The sequence below is a fragment of the Limulus polyphemus genome, unplaced genomic scaffold, assembly GCF_000517525.1.
Source record: "Limulus polyphemus unplaced genomic scaffold, Limulus_polyphemus-2.1.2 Scaffold1675, whole genome shotgun sequence".
Taxonomy (NCBI): domain Eukaryota; kingdom Metazoa; phylum Arthropoda; class Merostomata; order Xiphosura; family Limulidae; genus Limulus; species Limulus polyphemus.
In genome coordinates, this window is record NW_013667285.1 from 231,135 (window position 1) to 237,622 (window position 6,488).

The 6,488-nt window shown below is 33.2% G+C and overlaps 1 long non-coding RNA gene across 1 annotated transcript; it reads left to right on the forward strand.

The window, feature by feature from the left end:
- Window positions 1–210: 210 nt before the first annotated feature.
- On the forward strand, window positions 211–4,329 carry LOC111087043. The gene is made up of 3 exons (XR_002611765.1): window positions 211–246; window positions 1,809–1,825; window positions 4,242–4,329. It is a non-coding gene; the product is annotated as an uncharacterized LOC111087043 (long non-coding RNA).
- Window positions 4,330–6,488: the final 2,159 nt, after the last annotated feature.

Sequence of the window (6,488 nt, forward strand, 5' to 3'; positions counted from 1 at the left end):
GTAGACATTATACCTGTTAAGCATGTATTATTTTTGTCATAAAATATTTGATCTACTCAAGCTTCGCTTGTATTAGTCTTCATTTAGTATAGTATGTTGCTTGCATCACACTTGTAACAAAACTGCTGTCACACTGAAGTACTTATTATACTTAAAAAGTTAAGAACTCCAGTATTTCCTGTCATTCGTTACAGTGATTACGGGCTGGAAATGGTCATCTCCTCCTCAGACCTGCAAGTCACACAGGTGAGTGTGATCCAGTTTGAACATACTCTAGTTGTTAAAGATTAACAACAAATAAAAATTTATAAACAAGTTTACTATTTTTTTTAACATGCTGTAATGTGTGGAAACCACAGGAGGATTTGGGGAATTTGGCAGTAAATATGTGAAACACATCCGATTGTTGATGCTGTTTTAAATATGGAAAAAACTCCATTGTAATTTTATACGTTGCAGTTTAACATTGAAGTTTTGAGGAAGAATTTTCATGTTTCCTTAAACATGCTGTAAAACTGTAACTTGTCGCCAGTAAGTAAACTCATATAAACTAAAATCTATTGTAATTTACTGTTTTTGTTTACTTTACAGTTCTTTGTGATTATAATCAAAGTTAATTACTCAAACTTATCTTGCTATTTGTTACATTGACTGAGACTTTGGCCAAACTGGATAATTTACTGGGTCATTAAACTGTGTAATTTTTACGTATAATAATTATTTGTTTTTTTTAAGTTTTTACAGATCCTATTGGGATTATGATAATAAATAATGAGGATCCAGATCATCCAATACCGTGTTGGGATTATAATAATAAATAATGAGGATCCAGATCATCCAATACCGTGTTGGGATTATAATAATAAATAATGAGGATCCAGATCATCCCCCAACACGGTGTTTTTATAATAATAAATAACATAGCAGATTATAGTATAGACAGAGTTTTGCTTCGGTTCTTATATATTTTAGTGGATTATTTTTAATATTTGTATACTCAAATCGATATGAGTATTACCTATTTGTTTTAGTTAAGATAGATAAAGTTATTGGTTTTCCCGCATAACTTACGCTTTTGTTTGTTTAAAGTTAAGCACAAAGCAACACAATGGGCTATCCGTGCTCTGCCCACCACGGGTATCGAAACCCGGTTTCTAGCGTTGTAGGCCGCAGACATACCACCGTGCCACTAGGGGGGGGGGGCATAACTTATGCAGTTCGAATACAAGTTACTTTCGTATTAATATATTTATGGTTTGAGTTACATAACTCATAAAACTTTTATTCCGGTGTAAAAATTCGTGTGCCATTAGTCTTCTTTTCAGATGTTTTTATGTTGGCACTTACATTAACATACTATATGTCTTAAGACTCATAATATACAATTCTATATTTTCTGTGACTTGTAGAGCCCTCTATCACCTATTTCTCGTACTCCTAGTGGCATCGTGTTATTTAACGGAATACGTGAGATCGTAAAAAAATACAGTACAGAAGTAAATAGAGTTCATTTTGAGCAAAATAAGATAAAAGTAATGAAAATAAAAATTAATCAAAATAAATATTGAAATATCTGCGCAAAAATAATGACAGCTCGTGGTTCAAAACAGCATTCCGATGTCGTGAAGAGATTGATAAATAACGTTTTTCTCTAATATTAGAGTATTTTATTACCTGTTTTCCTTGTTGTTCTTAACATTCACATATAATATAAAAATTAGAATTGTAATTCAGTTGTATTTAGCATTTAATGAATGATCTTTCAGAATACAAAATGTTTTAATGTATATATATATATTTCTTTACAGCCTTCTGGGACATATGAGTAAGTGATTTTTAGAGCTTTTCAGGTCTATCGCCATCTCGATTATTAAAAATAAATTTAAAAATAGCAAACATTTTTTCGAAATGATGCGACCGAAACTCAGTAAAAAAAAGTTTATGTAATTAGTATTCTTAATAGAAAAGCTGTAATTAAACCTTGGAAATGTATAGTTATACTAGATAACACGAGCTTAAAAGAATTAAGATTAAGTAACTAATATATTTTACTTACTAATCGTTGATTACTTGGACTTACTTAGTACAAATACTGTAGTTCGAAATAAGAAAACCGAACTTTAGGCCAATCAGCCACGTGAATCTTTAATGAATTGTTCACATGCTAGACCCCCAAACTGTTTTACTAATCACTATAGGAAGTGGATTTATTTTTCAGTAATGAAATCCTACATGAAAGAGGTTTTGAATTAATCATTTTACGCCTACCTGAATTTGTATAGTAATGAGGTACATAGATCATGTAAAGAGAGGGCAATCTGATGAAAGCACAGTGTGGTGAGAGGGCAATCTGATGAGAGCGCAAACTGGTGAGAGGGTAATCTGATGAGAGCGCTAACTGGTGATAAGGTAATCTGGTGAGAGGGCAATCTGGTGAGAGGGTAATCTGATGAGAGCGCAATCTGGTGAGAGGGCAATCTGATGAGAGGGTAATCTGATGAGAGGGTAATCTGATGAGAGCACAATCTGGTGAGAGGGCAATCTGATGAGAGCGCAATCTGGTGAGAAGGCAATCTGATTTTTAATGTCCTTGCTTGACTCTCATGAGCAGAGGATTTAATGAAATAAAAAGTCCTAGTCTATCTTCCAATACTAATCTATCATAATACACAGTCGAACAACTTCTACGGACATCTTAACTTCAAGTTTATTAGTATTCCCCTTTTTTAGTGTCTCAGTATATTTTGTAGTATAGTTTACTCATAAACCTTTGAAATCTAGAGTAGAAACTTTCAACAACTCTCAGTCATGCTGGTTAGAAAAGTAAACATTTAAAGTTTCTGTTCTAAAGAACTGATAGTTGGACATGTTAAGGTACTGGCTACATCAGATCCAGTTGTGGAAGTCTGCTAATAAATTCTACTTGGATATTTTTCTAAATACTGGATACTTCTGCACTGATCCTTTTTACTTGACTTATTTCGAAGTGGTTCTGACTAGTGTAATTTCACAGAACATAGGATTTATTAACTTAACCTAACATTATGCTTTTTCCAACTGATTAAATGTGGAAGTAATCCAGTAGAAGAAAACAGTTAAATTAAACTGTTTGTTATCAGCCAATTTTATCCCTCCACCTAAAACTAATATCAATAATTCAACAGTAAAGAAACAGATAAAAAACGAACTACACAACAGGAAACAATACAGCTATAAAAGCAAAAGTGCTCCAAGATAGAAAACAATACTTATAGTTATGTCCTTGACAGCCATGCTCGTGTTTAGCGATATTGTCTTGGCCTTATTATTTTTCAGGAGGATTGTTTGTTTATTTTTAATTTCGCACAAGGGCTACACAAGGGCTATCTGTGCTCTGCCCACCACGAGTATCGAAACCCGGTTTCTAGCGTTGTAAGTCCGCAGACATACCGCTGTATTTTCAGAAGGTAAAAAAAAACAAAAATATGAATAGGTTAATCGAAGACCATAATATGCGCTCCCTAATTTGTGTGGAATATAAAAGGATTTCGCATGTTGATCACCAAAATAATTCATTAGTGAAATAAAGCCTTGATATAAGAAATAAACGTAACGGAAAGTTCATTGAATCAGTCTGAATATTTCTGAAAAATATTTTAAAATTTCCCAAAGATTATAATTAAAATCAGTCCAGAATTCGTCTTCTTGCATCTGGTTACATCTTAGGCCTCTAGCATCTGGATAAGTTTTACGCCTTTCGCATCTGGGTTGATCGTAGGCCTCTTCTTGCACCTGGGTGGGTCCTTTGCTGGCTGGTTATTGATCATCTATAAATAATTTTACTCTGATTCGAAAGGGAATTCGACAGTAGAAGAAAAACGTGAGTATATTGGAACATATTCTAAACTGGCTGGCCCTGGGTGGGTTTCTCTTGATAGTAGACTTTAAGATTGTCAGTCGGGAAACCTAGATATAGAAAAACGATATTAAAACAAATTTAATATTTCATCACTCATTGTCAGTTTGAATCTTGATTTTCAGTTCAAAATTCGCGAGCTTTCTAAGACTTTTCGCTTCAGCTTTAAAACCAGCTTCTGGCATGTGATTGGTGTAACAGATTTTCTTACTTGCTATTTAAAACAAGACGTGTTTAGTCTTTCTTAAAGTCATTACACATATGTAATGTTCAAAATGTGCAGTATTCGATTTAAATAAAAAAGTTATATTCCTGTCGTAATTGCTTACTTTGTCTTTCACATTAGCAGTTTGTCGGAGCTGCAGAACATAAAATTACAAGTGTATTTCCAAACAACAGAGACCATAACGTACACTAGCAGCCCTAAGTATAAGGTAAGTCTATGGCACAACTATCAGTTGTTACTACAACGTATGGTCATCAAACATTGGTTTAACTTGTTTGTTTTTATCAAGGCAATTGACAAACTAAGAAAAAGTCTACGATTAGTCTGTAGGTTTTTTTATAGGCATAGGAAGTAGTGAAATATTAGTAAGGCTACAATAATACGTGTTTATGTTTGTAGTAGGGAGGATTATTAAAACCCTATAACCCGAGCGCTTTCAAAAGGTCCACCTTTAGATAGCGCTCGAGTATATGGTTTTAATCATTTTGTATGACTGGATTAAAAGTAATTGCTCTCGATTTTATAAATATTGTAATTATGTTTTACAGATTCAAGACGTCTATGCTAATCTTGGTGGACAAATGGGAATGTGGCTTGGAATCTCTTTAAATAGCTGTTTCCAGTTTATCATGTCTGTCCTTGGTAGAATACCCAACTTTTTTAACAAAGTAACTCCTACTTCTCCAAACTAGATTCACAAGAGATGGAAATCTCATGTGACATTGTCGTTCTTTTTCTTGTTTGAATATTTTTTTCAATCTTTAATACGTTGCTTCTTATTTAAACGGACACCTGAAAACGTGTGATATGTTATTACGAAATCATGTTTATAAATATAACACCACAATGATATCTTTTTATTTTCTAAATAGAAATGTTAATCAATTAGCAATTTTTTTTTAGAATTTGTTTGTTCGTTTATGCTCAAATGCAAAGCTACATGTATTCATCATATAAACCTGAACCACCAGAGTGGAGACCTTTTTTTTTTTCTTTTTTTTTGAGCAATTAAAGTGCGATGTCAGTTTCAAAGCCAGGTCAGTCTTTTGCTTGAAACCGTTATTCAAATACACTTTCGAGAAATTAAACCATATAATGCACGTTTTTAAAAGTAATTGAGCGGAGTTACGTCTCCTAAGATAACACTAGAATTTTCTTAAATTTAGAAAACGATTTCAGCAGCATAGAAACGCGAGTTACGCTAAAATAGTGAATATATTGTTGACTAATTACTGGGTCAGCGAGTTGGCTTAATCCAGCACTGTAAATTTGGATTTTGTGTTTTAACGAAGCAGTAGAGCTGTGAGAGAAGTTAGCAAGTAAGTGGCTGTTTAGCGTTATTTGTGAAGTTACACCTATCGACTTAGTGACGTGGAACATGTAGAGATTATTGGAGAAGAAATAAAATCTATTTCTTTATCATTAATTTAGCAAGTAAGTGGCTGTTTAGCGTTATTTGTGAAGTTACACCTATCGACTTAGTGACGTGGAACATGTAGAGATTATTGGAGAAGAAATAAAATATATTTCTTTATCGTTAATTGGATTGGACCTTGCACTGTTTTTCACCGAATAATCCAAAAGAAGTCGTTGAACAATAAAAATCGTTACAACCTAAGCTTTGCGAAAAGTAATGTCAAATTTTCAAGAAATGTGTAATATATGTTTGTGTATGAAGCAAACCATCGAGATTTGTGTATTTCGTAAATTATATGCTACTCCTTATTTAGTTATTTTCATTAACAAAATGTTTCAAATGTTTAATATTTTATTATTGAGGTTAGTCTTCATTGTTAGCTTAGTATATGAACTAAGAACTAACATAAATCTCCTAAGCTGGCCGAACCTCGTGAGATATTATTGGGATTACGGCCGAGAGTGCCCAGTTAATGAAATCATGCATTTTAATCATAATATTTGACTAGCTATCTCCGTTACTGATCCAAATAGGTAACTTGCTATAATCAAAAGGTACTAATAATTACGTTTAATAATGATAATAACTGCACAAGGTGATAAAAAAAGTATAGATTATACCATAGAAATTTTGCTTTCCCTTCACACAAATAACAGGAAATTGAGAGTTCCTGGGATTATGACGAAGTGAATGATTAGATCAGGGTTTGGTACACTAGAAGCGCCACCAGTCTTACCTTTCTTTTGTCGTCACATTACTTATTTTTCTTATATAACAAAAACACCTTAAATGTGTGGTGACGCCGCTCAGATTACATCGCGTGTCCAATAGCCGTGGTTACCATCCTATCTATATTGAGTTACCAAAGACAAAGAACTACAGCGCGTGTTTTCATTTGGAGTGTACTACTTTTTATAGGTATCAATACGGTATGGTGATGTAGACAAACT